Source organism: Oncorhynchus kisutch, linkage group LG28 (assembly GCF_002021735.2).
Source record: "Oncorhynchus kisutch isolate 150728-3 linkage group LG28, Okis_V2, whole genome shotgun sequence".
NCBI lineage: Eukaryota > Metazoa > Chordata > Actinopteri > Salmoniformes > Salmonidae > Oncorhynchus > Oncorhynchus kisutch.
In genome coordinates, this window is record NC_034201.2 from 8,671,154 (window position 1) to 8,687,942 (window position 16,789).

General features: G+C 43.7%; 1 protein-coding gene across 10 annotated transcripts in view; it reads right to left on the bottom strand.

Moving 5' to 3' along the window:
* LOC109872698 (signal-induced proliferation-associated 1-like protein 1) overlaps positions 1 to 16,789 on the bottom strand; it is a 45,091-nt gene that overhangs the window by 25,946 nt on the left and 2,356 nt on the right. The window contains exon 1 of one of the 10 annotated variants that reach the window (XM_031807940.1): positions 7,664 to 7,696. The exons of 7 other annotated variants lie outside the window; for them this stretch is intronic. The gene's annotated coding sequence lies outside the window, so the exon portion shown is untranslated. Of the gene's footprint in view, positions 1 to 557; positions 838 to 7,663; positions 7,697 to 16,789 lie in introns of those variants that run through there. 2 more of the 10 variants (XM_031807938.1, XM_031807939.1) reach the window with 2 other exon arrangements.

Genomic DNA, 16,789 nt, shown 5'->3' on the forward strand with positions numbered 1-16,789 from the left:
TTTTCAAAATCATGTCCAAATCATCTATAAGCAACTCCTTTGTGTTACACAATCAATGTTGAGATACTTTAGGATGATTTGGACCAGAAGGGCCTGTACATCAAAACCTCAATATAGTGAGGATATTAATAGTGAGATGTCCAATGTAATTTTGAGGATATTTGATTTATTTAATTAAAATATGAAACCTAGACTTTAGCTTGTAAGAGTCAGTTAAATAAAAATGCCCAAATGAAACTTATAAATTGGATTTTAACATACTAATCTTCAGGGGCCATTTAGACCCATTGAGGGAGGCTTTTTTACTGAATAACATAACAAAACAATTGTTTGCCTAAGGATAGCCAGTATGTAAATATCTACATTTTTTTCTGTCTCGAAATTAACCAAGGTACTCAACAGTAAATGATAGAGTATAAGACTTCTGTCAATAAGTGACAGGCCAGTCTGTTGCTTAAATGAGGGCCACTATTCATAAGTGGATTTTCATTATCTACACTTATTCTAAACATCCTAAGTCTTTCTCATTACAGACTATTTGTTTCAGGTCAACTCACAGGCGAAAATAGGTTGTTTTCAAATGAATTTCCTCGGTTCCTGGCATCCCCATTCTTTTGTTCCCTTCTCTCTGGTCAAATTGACGTCAATCATACGATATCGGAAACCAGTTTCTCTTTCATCCAAATATTAGATTCTTCTACATTCTAAAGGCTGCTTCCTGTCTCGCTATTTCTCATGCATCTCCTGTCTCGAGATGATTTGCAGCCTTCGAGAGCAGGGTGCAGCGACGCAGCTCACACTCATGTTTCCCGGTGCGCGTTAGCACAGAATGCTGCAGAGATGTTGAGGTGACTGGTGAGAGAGGGAGTCATCTCCCTCTCTCTCTCTCTCTCTCTCTCTCTCGCTCTCTCTCTCTCTCTCTCTCTCTCTCTCTCTCTCTCTCTCTCTCTCTCTCGCTCTCTCTCTCTGCCTCTTCACAACTGAATGTAAATAGTTACTCCAGATATTGACTGAATATTGGAGATTTGCAATTCACCTTCTGTCCCCATAAAGGAACAATCACATTGTGCCTGGTTGCATAGATACAATATTTTAGACCATGATGACATGTAAACATGATAACATGACATTTCTCTAGCTATGTACTGGATGCCCTTAACCACAGCAACTCACTCTGATATCTTTTCTGGATAATATCAATTTCTTCAGTTCTTTGAAAGTTTTTTTTTTACTGAAGCAAATCAGGTTAAGAGACTTGTTCGATGACAGAGCAGCAGCTTCCATCTCCCTGCTGGTACCAAGCCCAGCCACTTACTTTCCATCCAAGGTCTCTGAATCTCCCAGCAGAGTGCCCTGACTTGTGAGAGTCAAGATGAAACCATGTGTACTCTGAAGGTGATAGCTGGGTTTGCAAAATAGTTTAGGGTAGAATTCTTTGAAACATGCGCATTACTTGTATTTTTTCTGAAATGAGAAAAAGGACTACAGCATTTGTGTGTTCTTTGAGCACACACTGAGATTATATATGGAGTGGCTGTACATCCACTGTATGGCCATGCGTTCCCCCTGGGGCCACTCGATAGTTCCCTGGTGCTTTTAGTGACCCAATGGCAGATTGTAAGCACACAATCAACAATACCAAAAGCTGCATGCATCCACAACAAGTGGCCATTCATTTAATTCATCTATTATAACAACACAATAACACATGCTAAATATTTGATCAATCCAGTCTCTGTTTTCAGTCTCATGCATTATAAATTGATTGCCAGTTTAGAGTAAAGCTGGATATCCAGTGGTTTAGTTCATCGAAACCATATAAAGGCCTGCAGAGGAACATGCCCTGCAGTCAAATCATTCTACTCCCAAGTTCTGTGGGTTGACAAAGAGCAGGACATGCGATATACTAAAGTAAGGAGTCAGACTGATAAAGGGAAGCTTTAACTAGTCCAGTACTGTATTGTGATGTTCTCTAACTGCCCCAGTGAGACTTTTGGTTCAACTACGCAATAGGGGTCTACGGTGACCACAGCTTCCTCCTCATGTCACTTCTGTGCATAGCTGCAGAGGTTCACTTCTCCATCCTCCACAGACTACTATCCAACATGTCTGGTGGTTTCTGTGTCTAACAGGGTAACGAGTGACTCTGTTGACTGTATCAAAGTTATAGGGAGAATGCTTCTTCCCCTACCCTAAAGGCCATGTGAACTAACCTAGTTCTTCGGTCACATCTGTCACTTCCTCTGAACCAAATTCAATATATTTTTTTGTTAGATCTGCATTTGGGCTTTCGTTCAAACAAAAGGTAGAGCACAGGTTGTAAGCTTTGCAACTTTCTAGAAAACTGGTTAATGTTTTTCATTTGAAACACCTAGGAAGGAAAGCTTAAAGGGGCATTTAATTTTTTTTTTTAAAGACTTCATATTCATAATTTCCAGCACCAACCCAACAACTCTTATCTTCCTCTATATCTTTTATTACAAAACCTATGATACAGATGATACAGATGATACAGATGATACAGATGATACATTTGAAGTTGGAAAATTGTGAAATGTCCCTTTAAGAGATCAATACGCATACTTCACTATATTGTACGCATAAAGTTCATATTACAGTACATCACAATAACCTACAAATGACAGTATTTTTCCTCTTCTATCAAAAGATGAAGCAAAGAGGGATTACCCAAAACATGCAGCCAAGGGATTAAAAGGCTCTCCAGGACTTTCTGAAGATTGGGAGCGTTCATCATGACAGTTCAGCGGGCCCATTTCACAGTCCACACATCCTCACATGAAACCAGAGAGCAGAGCAGTCTCAGTGCCTCAGAAGTCCAACCAGGCATGCACTGCCTCACTACATCATTAAGCTAGGACAACTGGTGTTTGATGCGGTGTCTAACCATGCTGACAGAACACTGCTAGCAGTGAGTGGCTGCTAATGATCTCAGATCTCAGCCTCTATCCCGAGTATCTTGGCTCTCTGCGTGACCTGTGTTGCACCAGTCTTTATAACAGGACTGTGCTGTCAGCCCCTTGGTACTTTAACAGACTTCATTTACAGGTACTACAGTATGCCTGTGTCAGACGTGGGTTTCAATACTATTTCAGGTATTTCAATTACTTTCAAAGACATTTGGAAGTAAGAATTCAGATGTTTTTCAAGTAGTTACTTGAAATACTTAAATATACGGACTCAAATACACCCTTGTTCATGGTATTTGAAATCATTTATTTGAACACAGGTCTGGTCTGTGTTGGGCTCATGTTTTCTAGTGTTTTTCACAAGCGCTGCTCTGACCTCAGTGCTTCGGAGGCATGAGTCTTCAGCGCAGTGGGGTCGCCATCCTGTTTGGTGTACATGCTCGACCCAGGACAAGGCTCCAGGGTGTGTGCTGTCCGGATGTTACTGTGAAAGGGGAGCCATAGGGCTGCCATGGTGACCATACATACGCCCACTTTAGGGAAGCCGTGTTTCCAGGAACACTTTTCTTTTTGCACCATCTCTGACCCCTCCTCCCTTTCGAGACTGCGTCCTGTGATGTCACCTGCATCCTGACCTTACTAGCCCTCAGAGGAAGGGTGTCATCATCATATCTCCCCCTCCCATCATGGCTAACTGGACTGTTGTATCAGAGAGAGGAGACCAGGCTGACTTCAGCCTACCAACCATAAGTCTCTGTTCAACTCCTGACCTACATCTCACATGAAGATTACATCTAATGCGGTTTTATTAAGCTGCTTCTCATCAGCAAATCGTTTTGAGGGGGAAAAACAGCAACAACAAAAGCATTTATGAATAAATGATATATTGTATTTGGTGTAGCCTACAGTAGGGTACATGCTTCAGGCCCAGCTCTGGGGGGAAAAAAGCTCACCATAGGCAGCCATTCAATGTGATCAATGACCAGGATTGGTATCAGCCCCATGGCCATATCAGACCTATCAGGTGACAAACTGGTTCTTTATGGAAGGTTTCAGTGGGCGTCTAGGTTAACAAATCCTTGATGGGCTCATAGTTACTATGTCTGTATAAGATAGAAACGGGTCCCTGTGTTTTTAAACCAGCTATATGCCATTACTGACGATGCAATCTGCCGTTGAAAATATCTGACTCCCCTGACCTGTTTCTGTTTCTGGCTCATGGTTCTCCACGCACATGTGGGATTAAAATGATCTCTTGAAATTGGGAGCAGGACAGATTACTATCATAACTCAAACCAAAGGCCATCAAGAGTATGTATTTCTGTACTTCTTCTTCTTTCAAAAACCCTCATTAGAACTGCAGAGAAGTGCGATACGATAACAAGGATTCCAAGCATACGTGTCACTAGACCTCAGAGCAACATCGTGTGTTATACAATTTTCCTCATTGCATACTAGTATTTTATGCTGAATCACAGTACTGCCACCAGCTCTGCAACCTCTGTCCTCCAAAACACAGTACTGACTGCTACGTAATCTCTGTCCTCCAAAACACAGTACTGACTGCTACGCAATCTCTGTCCTCCAAAACACAGTACTGACTGCTACGCAACCTCTGTCCTCCAAAACACAGTACTGACTGCTACGCAATCTCTGTCCTCCAAATCACAGTACTGACTGCTACGCAACCTCTGTCCTCCAAAACACAGTACTGACTGCTACGCAACCTCTGTCCTCCAAAACACAGTACTGACTGCTATGCAATCTCTGTCCTCCAAATCACAGTACTGCCACCAGCTCTGCAACCTCTGTCCTCCAAAACACAGTACTGACTGCTACGCAATCTCTGTCCTCCAGATCACAGTACTGACTGCTACGCAACCTCTGTCCTCCAAAACACAGTACTGACTGCTACGCAACCTCTGTCCTCCAAAACACAGTACTGACTGCTATGCAATCTCTGTCCTCCAAATCACAGTACTGCCACCAGCTCTGCAACCTCTGTCCTCCAAAACACAGTACTGACTGCTATGCAATCTCTGTCCTCCAAATCACAGTACTGCCACCAGCTCTGCAACCTCTGACCTCCAAATAACAGTACTGCTACCAGCTACGCAACCTCTGACCTCCAAATCACAGTACTGCCACCAGCAACGCAACCTCTGTCCTCCAAATCACAGTGATTGGTGCTTACGATATGTTAGGGCCTAAATCGACTATTAGGGATGATTGATTTAGGAAAATTGAGCTAATTAACCGTGTGTTCTCACTGTGCCCAGCAGCCAATCCCAGGGCCTGTTATTGATCCCAGCTCTGCCTGATACATTTGGATTCACACTGCATAACTACCATGTCATTGGAAACACAAAACGGGCTTCAAAGACTAAAAACAGCCAGTGGGTGTGTTATTGCACACAAAATTGGTTTCAGGAAATAAAGTAATCCCAATGCTGCTACTCCCTCACACTTCCTCCAATCACCCTTCATCCTTCCCCTTTGCTTCTGCCCACTGAGTAGGGTCTGGGCCAGGTCCAGAGACTGCTAAGTGATTGGTTCTGGCACACTCCTTTTGTCCCACATTTTATCTCGGTTTTGATATATTACTTAGAGTTAGCAGATGTCTGTCTGAGTTGTTGGTCTCCAAAGACACATAGTTCGTCTACTCAATAGATTGACTTTAGAGTAGAGGTTAGCTGTCAAGGTGGCAGAGGGGAAGGAGGGAAGTGGAAAGGTTCTTAGGACCACCCTGTACAGGATCACATGATCGCGTCTCAGAGGTCAGATGTTGATCTGAGGAGTGGAAATTGACAGATGATACCATGATGGTAATGAGGACAACAGGTAGTCTCCCTGACTGCTTCTGGCATGTCTCCAGGCTGAGTCAGAGCAGTCAGTGGGAGTGCAAATACACAACCCTCCCTGCCTTCCACACATGCTTCGTATCACTTCCCAACCTTTTACTGTTCTGCCTTATTATTATTGGACCATGCTGGTCATTTATGAACATTTGAACATCTTGGCCATGTTCTGTTATAATCTCCACCCGGCACAGCCAGAAGAGGACTGGCCACCCCACATAGCCTGGTTCCTCTCTAGGTTTCTTCCTAGGTTTTGGCCTTTCTAGGGAGCTTTTCCTAGCCACCGTGCTTCTACACCTGCATTGCTTGCTGTTTGGGGTTTTAGGCTGGGTTTCTGTACAGCACTTTGAGATATCAGCTGATGTACGAAGGGCTATATAAATACATTTGATTTGATTTACCTTCCTACCCTCGTGAGTTTAAAGTATATGTCACACTGGACACACAAAGGAAGTAAAAAAATAAAAAAATGATTGTCACCTCTCATTTCCAATGTCATTTTGCTAAGCCTTTAATGTCACCTTGCAGAGTGTGTTTGGCTGCTGTCTGCCTGTGTCCTCCAGTGGGGGACCTTGTGACAGAGTGTAATGGGCATCTGTTTCTGCTGTTGGTCTGTGGAGGTCAAGCCCACCTTTAGGCTGTGCTGATGTTAGCATCTGCTGAAGACAACTAAAAACAGATTCATTTTTGAGAGGAGGCTGTCCTCCCGCAAATACGTCCTTCAGAAATGGAACATATGTCTGTCGTGCTATCAATTATTAATGAGGGGGAAAAGATGGGGCTAGAGTTAGACAGTGTTGAATAATTAATGAGGCAGACCCCCCAAGCCCACTCTCTGACCATGGGACTTGGGCCTGGGCCATCCAAAACATCACCTATACCCTTAGCTTTGTTGTCACAAAGAACTGTACACAGAAGTGTGTACTGCCATATCGTGTGTGTATGTGTGTGTGACTTCTAAAAATATGTGTGTGAGAAAGCTCCAATTTAGTCATCTCACAGTTGAAGTCATCTGAAGTTTTGGATTCGATACTGTAAAACAGTCTCAGTTTTTATAAGTCCCTTCCTCTTTGGAAATCTCTGATACCAAAGAAGTGTGTGTGTGTGTGTGTGTGTGTGTGTGTGTGTGTGTGTGTGTGTGTGTGTGTGTGTGTGTGTGTGTGTGTGTGTGTGTGTGTGTGTGTGTGTGTGTGTGTGTGTGTGTGTGTGTGTGTGTGTGTGTGTGTGTGAGAGTGCGTGTGGAAACAAAAGTATTATTCTGATCATTGATAAAACATATTGCATCTGTATTTTACCATGCGTATTGAATCACATATATGTACAATATGTCATGAACTAAGCATGTTTAAATCTGATGTTACCTCCTATTTCAGTGAAAGAAAGGCAGAAAGAGGAAGTTGGTTCAGAAATGGCTCTTTCCATAACATTGTCTGTGCATCTAACCCTGACTTCCTCTTTTACTGAAACTACCAACAAAAAGAATTATGATCAGGGGCGTAGGAGCGACTCTGACAAGGGGACACATTTAGCTAAACATATGTTTACACCTCACACACATGGTTATGGGCTTAAAAAAAGAGGCACACTCCAGGATATAAATAAAAAATGAAATAAAAAGGTTTTAAATGCTAATTTCTAGTCACTTTTGAGAAAAGGATACAGACAAATCGTAGCCCTTTCCTGCAGTTAAATGACCTCGTAGCCTCATCATTTCAGTTTTGTTGTATGTCACATTTAATATTGGGATGCAAACACAAAATGTAATACATTTCAATTCTATAACTGACATGGTACAGGTGTCTTCTTTTTTCTTAAGCCCTTGACCATGTGTGTGAGGTATATACTTTTGTTTCAAAGTAGATTTCAAAGTTACTTTACCCGGTGCATTGAGTAATGATGGTGGTGCTGCACAGTGCTGTTTCTATCACTCACACGCACTGCCACACTGCTTGTAACGACCGAGAGTGAGAATGAAGCAGTCAGTGGGGGCGGGGCAAGTGACTCACGTTCCAGCAGTGGAGGCCATTTAAAAATAAAAATCCCTCAATGAATGTGGTGACTCTCTCGCGTGTTTTACCTGCTTCTAACATTGGGGGGTGGGGTAGACATGTCCCCCCCCCCCCCCCCGGCTCCTACGCCCTTGGGGATGATACATCTTTGTCCCTCTCACTCCATGCCATCTTACATTAGTAAGTCCATCAATCACCACTGTGATAAAGCATTTGAACATTTCCACTATGGTATTGGTCATTCGAATGCTCAAAGGACTTTATTGTGTGGGTATATGGGAGTGCATGGCATGCGTGCAAGAGTTGGTCGGAGTGAATGTGTCTGTGTCGTTCTTTGTGTGCCTTTGCTATCTCTATGAAAGAGTGCAAAAGCCACAGTGGCAGGAAGAACAGCTGTCCCTCTGCAACTGCACTGTGTGATTCTGCCCGTGACTTTCTATCTCTGTGCGTGTGTGTGGGGGTGTGCACTTGTGTGTGCAGGTGTATGTGTGTGACAAAAATGAGAGGGGAACTGACCCTCACGTCATCACTGCTGCTATTATGTGAAGCTGAACTGCACACTGTTCTTCCTCTCCTATCTGCGCAGCTGGCTCTGAGGCCGAGAGACTGTCCACCAATAGCATGTCTAGCAGTCTGAACTGTCACCCCTACCCTGTCCTCTCAGAGAGGAAGAGACACTGGCCTCCCTCACTTCCTCACTATCCCCGCTATTGTCCCTCGAAATTAAGCCTGGTCCTCCCGAAACGGCTGCACCGCCTATACTCTCTTTCTCTTTTTCTCTCTCTCTCTCTCTCTCTCTCTCTCCCTCTCTCTCTCTCTCTCTCTCTCTCGCTCTCTCTCTCTCTCTCACACACACACACCTACCCAGCTAAGCTCTGCGTATGACCCCAAATTCTTTAATTATGAGTCTCTACTCTAACCACCCCTATGAGACCTAATGTTGATTGGTTAAATTTAACTTGTGTTTTGTCCCTAAAACAACACCAGCTGCACCAGGTTCTGTTCTCTTGTAACCAATGTTCTGCATGACATTGTATTTGTGTATATTAGGGATCCAAGGCAGAAGCTACTCTTCCTGGGGTCCAAACACACCAAAGCATCCACATTACATATACAACAGTGAACTATGTTTGTACTGAATGGGATAAAGATAAAAGATAAAACAGTACATCATGTAACATCTCTACACCACCACATATCCTCAACACAAAATGTTCACCATACAACAATACCTCCATTCAACAATATCACAATGTGTGTCACGCCCTGACCTTAGAGATCCTTTTTATGTCTCTATTTGGTTTGGTCAGGGTGTGATTTGGTGTGGGTATTCTATGTTCTATTATTTTGTATTTCTATGTTTTGGTAGGGTTCTCAACCAGGGACAGCTGTCTATCGTTGTCTCTGATTGAGAACCATACTTAGGTAGCCATTTTTCCCACCTGTCTTTGGGGAACTGGTTGGGGTCAACTTCCATTGACTTTGTTTATGGCACATAGCCTTTAGCTTCACGGTTTGTTTTGTAGTGTTTATTGTTTTGTTCGGCGTCTTTTCTAATAAAAAAAGAGAATGTACGCTGACCACGCTGCGCCTTGGTCCTCTTCATTCAACGGCCGTGACAATGTGTGCGTATGCATGTGTCTGTACCTTTGTGTGTGTCTCTTCACAGTCCCCGTTGTTCCCTCAGGTGTATTTGTACCTGCTTTTTAAATATGATTCTACTGCATCAGTTACCTGATGTGGAATAGAGTTCTAATCAAATCAAAGTTTATTTGTCACGTGCGCCAAATACAACAGGTGTAAACCTTACAGTGAAATGCTTACTTACAGGCTCTAACCAATGGTGCGGGGAAAAAAGGCATGTGTAGGTAAGTAAAGAAATAAAACAACAGTAAAAAGACATTTGAAAAAAGAGTAGCAAGGCTATATACAGACACCTGTTAGTCAGGCTTATTGAGGTAGTATGTACATGTAGGTATCGTTAAAGCGACTATGCACATATGATGAACAGAGAGTAGCAGAAGCGTAAAAAGAGGGGTTGGCGGGTGGTGGGACACAATGCAGATAGCCTGGTTAGACAATGTGCAGGAGCACTGGTTGGTCGGGCCAATTGAGGTAGTATGTACATGAATGTATAGTTAAAGTGACTATGCATATAAGATAAACAGAGAGTAGCAGCAGCGTAAAAGAGGGGTTGGCTCTATGTAGAAGTCATGGCTCTATGTAGTACTGTGCGCCTCCCATAGTCTGTTCTGGACTTGGGGACAGTGAAGAGACCTCTGGTGGTATGTCTTGTGGGGTATGCATGAGTGTCTGAGCTGGGTGCTAGTAGTTTAAACAGACAGGGTGCATTCAGCTTGTCAACACTTCTTACAAAAACAAGTAGTGATGAAGTCAATCTCTCATCCACTTTGAGCCATGAGAGACTTCCATACATGTTATTAATGTTAGCTCTCCGTGTATGTTTAAGGGCCAGTCGTGCTGCCCTGTTCTGAGCCAACTGTAATTTTCTCAAGTCCCTCTTTGTGGCATCTGACCACACTACTGAACAGGTGTCAAGGTGTGACAAACCTAGGGCCTGTACGACCTGCCTTGTTGATAGTGTTGTTAAAAAGGCAGGCAGAGCTGTGCTTTATTATGGACAGACTTCTCCCCATCTTAGCTACTGTAGTATCAACATGTTTGACCACGACAGTTTACAAACCAGGGTTACTCAGAGCAGTTTAGTCACCTCAACTTGCTCAATTTCCACATTTTCATTACGAGATGTAGTTGAGGTTTAGGGTTCAGTGAATGGTTTGTCCCAAAGAGAATGTTTTTAGTTTTCGAAATATTTAAGACTAACTTATTCCCTGCCACCCACTCTGAAACTAACTGCAGCTCTTTGTTAAGTGTTGCAGTCATTCCTGTCGCTGTAGTAGCTGATGTGTATAGTGTTGAGTCATCCACATACATAGACACACTGGCCTTACTCAAAGCCAGTGGCATGTCGTTAGTAAAGTTTGAGAAAAGCAAGGGGCCTAAACAGCTTCCCTGGTGACTGACTGAGAGGACAGTGGTCACGGTTGCCTGTCTTCCACCTCATAGGTAGATACCTGGCATCAGACAAGCCATCCTGCTGCTCTCTCTAGCCTCAACATCAAGTTGTGGCTCCGTCTCCCCTATGTACTCTGTACATTGCCCTGGAACTACATGCCAATATGCGAACTGTGCTTGATGACACAAGCTAATTTTGCTCCTTTCCGTGTGCAGGCTACATCTGCTTGTGTGTGTCATGCTTCATAGTTCAACCATCAGAGTGTAACCAAGCCATTAATGCCTCTTTAAGGAAGTGGAGGGCGAGAAAGAGACTGTAACCCAAGCACATTGATTTAGTTGAAATCAATGGCATGAGCTTTTGTAAGGTATGATAGTAAAGTAAACAGACACAAAAGCTACTGTCTGGTTGGATTTGGAATAATATTGGGGGTGGAACTGGAGCTGAGTATCAGTGTAGTAACTAAGGGATGATAAGTCATGATAATGACTACCTAAAGGAGAGGATCAGTGTAGTAACTAAGTGATGATAAGTCATGATAATGACTAAATGAGAGGATCAGTGTAGTAACTAAGTCATGATAAGTCATGATAGTGACTAAATATGAGTATCAGTGTGGTAACTAAGTGATGATAAGTAATGATAATGACTAAATGAGAGGATCAGTGTAGTAACTAAGTGATGACAAGTCATAATAATGACTAAAGGAGAGGATCAGTGTAGTAACTAAGTGATGACAGGGGCTGAGTCACTGGCTTGCTGGGGCTCTCTCATGCCGTCCCTGGAGGGGGTGCGTCACCTGAGTGGGTTGATTCACTGTTGTGGTCATCCTGTCTGGGTTGGCGCCCCCCCCCCTTGGGTTGTGCCGTGGCGGAGATCTTTGTGGGCTATACTCAGCCTTGTCTCAGGATGGTAAGTTGGTGGTTGAAGATATCCCTCTAGTGGTGTGGGGGCTGTGCTTTGGCAAAGTGGGTGGGGTTATATCCTTCCTGTTTGGCCCTGTCCGGGGGTGTCCTCGGATGGGGCCACAGTGTCTCCTGACCCCTCCTGTCTCAGCCTCCAGTATTTATGCTGCAGTAGTTTATGTGTCGGGGGGCTGGGGTCAGTTTGTTATATCTGGAGTACTTCTCCTGTCCTATTCGGTGTCCTGTGTGAATCTAAGTGTGCATTCTCTAATTCTCTCCTTCTCTCTTTCTTTCTCTCTCTCGGAGGACCTGAGCCCTAGGACCATGCCCCAGGACTACCTGACATGATGACTCCTTGCTGTCCCCAGTCCACCTGGCCATGCTGCTGTTCCAGTTTCAACTGACCTGAGCCCTAGGACCATGCCCCAGGACTACCTGACATGATGACTCCTTGCTGTCCCCAGTCTACCTGGCCATGCTGCTGCTCCAGTTTCAACTTCCACCTGACTGTGCTGCTGCTCTAGTTTCAACTGTTCTGCCTTATTATTATTCGACCATGCTGGTCATTTATGAACATTGAACATCTTGGCCATGTTCTGTTATAATCTCCACCCGGCACAGCCAGAAGAGGACTGGCCACCCCACATAGCCTGGTTCCTCTCTAGGTTTCTTCCTAGGTATTGGCCTTTCTAGGGAGTTTTTCCTAGCCACCGTGCTTCTACACCTGCATTGCTTGCTGTTTGGGGTTTTAGGCTGGGTTTCTGTACAGCACTTTGAGATATCAGCTGATGTACGAAGGGCTATATAAATAAATTTGATTTGATTTGATTTGATGACAAGTCATGATAATGACTAACTAAAGGAGAGGATTAGTGCAGTAACTAAGTGATGATAAGTCATGATAATGACTAAAGGAGAGTATCGGAGCTTGCTAGTGCACTATGCTCAGTGTTTCTGACCTAGCTATGAGGCCCCCCACCTCAGTCTGTGAGGTCACATCCCGTCTGTGTGTTTCCTGTGCGGTGGCTGTCTGAGCCGAGCCTCAGGGGCACACACAAGGGCAGGACAGACAGGTGTGAAGCAGATTTGCCAGTGCCACAGCTAACCGCTTCTCATTGGTAACCCTGTTTCTTTCTCTCTCTCTTTACTGCCAATGCCATTAACATGCAAACACAGCCAGTTTCACAATGACTCTTCCCCTCTTCTTGACTGTAGCATGACATACAGTGCCTTGCGAAAGTATTCGGCCCCCTTGAACTTTGCGACCTTTTGCCACATTTCAGGCTTCAAACATAAAGATATAAAACTGTATTTTTTTGTGAAGAATCAACAACAAGTGGGACACAATCATGAAGTGGAACGACATTTATTGGATATTTCAAACTTTTTTAACAAATCAAAAACTGAAAAATTGGGCGTGCAAAATAATTCAGCCCCTTTACTTTCAGTGCAGCAAACTCTCTCCAGAAGTTCAGTGAGGATCTCTGAAGGATCCAATGTTGACCTAAATAACTAATGATGATAAATACAATCCACCTGTGTGTAATCAAGTCTCTGTATAAATGCACCTGCACTGTGATAGTCTCAGAGGTCCGTTAAAAGCGCAGAGAGCATCATGAAGAACAAGGAACACACCAGGCAGGTCCGAGATACTGTTGTGAAGAAGTTTAAAGCCGGATTTGGATACAAAAAGATTTCCCAAGCTTTAAACATCCCAAGGAGCACTGTGCAAGCGATAATATTGAAATGGAAGGAGTATCAGACCACTGCAAATCTACCAAGACCTGGCCGTCCCTCTAAACTTTCAGCTCATACAAGGAGAAGACTGATCAGAGATGCAGCCAAGAGGCCCATGATCACTCTGGATGAACTGCAGAGATCTACAGCTGAGGTGGGAGACTCTGTCCATAGGACAACAATCAGTCGTATATTGCACAAATCTGGCGTTTATGGAAGAGTGGCAAGAAGAAAGCCATTTCTTAAAGATATCCACAAAAAGTGTCGTTTAAAGTTTGCCACAAGCCACCTGGGGGACACACCAAACATGTGGAAGAAGGTGCTCTGGTCAGATTAAACCAAAATGGAACTTTTTGGCAACAATGCAAAACGTTATGTTTGGCGTAAAAGCAACACAGCTCATCACCCTGAACACACCATCCCCACTGTCAAACATGGTGGTGGCAGCATCATGGTTTGGGCCTGCTTTTCTTCAGCAGGGACAGGGAAGATGGTTAAAATCGATGGGAAGATGGATGGAGCCAAATACAGGACCATTCTGGAAGAAAACCTGATGGAGTCTGCAAAAGACCTGAGACTGGGACGGAGATTTGTCTTCCAACAAGACAATGATCCAAAACATAAAGCAAAATCTACAATGGAATGGTTCAAAAATAAACATATCCAGGTGTTAGAATGGCCAAGTCAAAGTCCAGACCTGAATCCAATCGAGAATCTGTGGAAAGAACTTAAAACTGCTGTTCACAAATGCTCTCCATCCAACCTCACTGAGCTCGAGCTGTTTTGCAAGGAGGAATGGGAAAAAATTTCAGTCTCTCGATGTGCAAAACTGATAGAGACATACCCCAAGCGACTTACAGCTGTAATCGCAGCAAAAGGTGGCGCTACAAAGTATTAGCTTAAGGGGGCTGAATAATTTTGCACGCCCAATTTTTCAGTTTTTGATTTGTTAAAAAAGTTTGAAATATCCAATAAATGTCGTTCCACTTCAAGATTGTGTCCCACTTGTTGTTGATTCTTCACAAAAAAATACAGTTTTATATCTTTATGTTTGAAGCCTGAAATGTGGCAAAAGGTCGCAAAGTTCAAGGGGGCCGAATACTTTCGCAAGGCACTGTACTATGAAGTGCTTTTTCCACATGGCTAGAGCAGTAATGATTTTCACTATATTGTATGTATCTACCCATTGATGTGATATTGTGGTAATGTTCCTGAGGTGTTTTCCCCTGACAAATTCTCCGTGCAGGGTTGTTTTCTACCTTTTTGTTTTATCTTTGCTCAGGATGGGGAAGTAGTGATGTCGTGGGAGTGTATTGAGTTAGATCTCTTTTCAGCACCACTGAATGTCACTGAGTGCACTTCTCCTATAATGGGAATTGGAACAACGAAGACAGTAGGTGTTTGTGTGTGTTTTTTAGTGTATGTATGATATAACTGGTTGATTAATAATACTGACGACAGCAAACTCCACACACACACTGCCTACAGTATTTCTGACTAGTGGGTTATTTACAGTATGCAAATCTGTATCAAGGGATCAACATGTGACATGATCAACCACCACTAGAGTGAATTTATTCAAATTTACAGAAGTCATGCTTTCATTCAACTTATGCCATCTCAAAATTATCTTTATCATAATCCTAATTATAAATAAAACGCAAACATTTGTGGGACTGGAAAGAACACGTTTCGACCTGCATTAAGACCTAATATAGAGAAGTTAAACAACAAGCCAATACAGGTTGAAACATGTTAATTTAGAGAAGTAAAACAACAAGCCAATACAGGTTGAAACATGTTCCTTCCAGTTGCACAAACACAGTACTTGATTTACTTCTCACCATCTCTCTTTCTAATCCTCCTCTCTGCCTCTCTCTCCTTTCCTTCATTCCCTCCCTCCCATCACTTTCTCTTTCTCCTTTTTCTCTCCTCTCCTGTCCTGCTCATTGTGCAGTCAGGTCCTGTGCACCAGAGCAGAGCTATAGGCCGGCCAGAGCCCAGGGACATATATCTGAGGGTGACTCCACTCCAGAGAGGGCTGAGCTCCCATTAAGAGCATGGCCACAGAGGACAGGTGACAAAAGAGAGCACAAGCCGATTAGAGGATCCACCCAGTGGCTTACACTGCCATCCACCATTCTACCATCCTATGCTCTGCTCAGAGGGGGTGGCACTGCTGGGCCACCGGCCTACCTCGGTCACACAGACATACTGCTCACTGGGAGGGATACGGGGCCTAGTCACCCAAAATGGCTCCAAATGAGGGAGATGGTGTGGTGCTGACTCATGTTTTAGAGGAGAGAATAATCTGCCCGGTAACATTGATCCATGTTGATTGGACATATTGATTATTTCTCCTAAGACACCAGGGAAATCTATTTGACTATAGTCTTAGTCATTTTCGCTCATATTTGTCATTTGTCCTTGCATAAAAGATGAGAGTAGAAATAGGTCAGTTTGTCACGGCACGGTGGGAGCACCATGGTGACTTTCCTCTCTCGCGGAGCACAGTAGGCCTCAGCGTAGATTGAATAGCATTTTTACAAGCCTCAGGTTGTTGTCGGACAGGCGCCTGTCTATGTCGTGCTATGTGAAGACGGTTGGTTGACTGTTGAGAGGCTATACGCTGCAGCGGTCCAACGGACAGGAGTTGCTTTTGGCATTGAAATACAATTTGGTATGCAAAGAGTGCAGCGGTGTGATCTGGAGTTGAAATCCTGGGTGACACACAGCTTTAGTACCTCTGAGACAAGCAGGGTCTGTTAGCTCCGGGGCTCTGCTAGCATCCTGCGGCACAAACGTGTACTACCGCTGCTCTCACTATTATTTCCATCAACATCATATACGTAAGTCATTTTGGCCTTCAATGTTTTAAGGATCTCCACTTATTAAACTGGCAAAGGACAAACATGTAACAGTTCCTTTACATTTCATCTATACATTTAAGACGACAAGTGGTCCTGTACGTACACCCTTGATTCATCAGATGCCTCTTACTATGGAACATAATGTTGTTTAATAGATCTGTCCTCTGTGGTCAGGGGCTGGTGGTGGAATGGACAGTGATGTAGCAATTTGATTGTGCAGGAAATACAAGTGGGCCTGATCGATCACAGAGACGAGCTGTTCAGCCTCTCCTTTCCTCCCACTCAGCTGAAGAATTTGTGCCACAGGTCCCTGCTGACTGACAGAGAGCCTCTAATATTTAAAAAGAGTCCCAGACACCCACAGGTTTTTGTAGCCCCCTACTGTGACAATACTATTCCTAGCTAGATGAACAAATATAGACACGTACATGCTCTGACGCCAACGG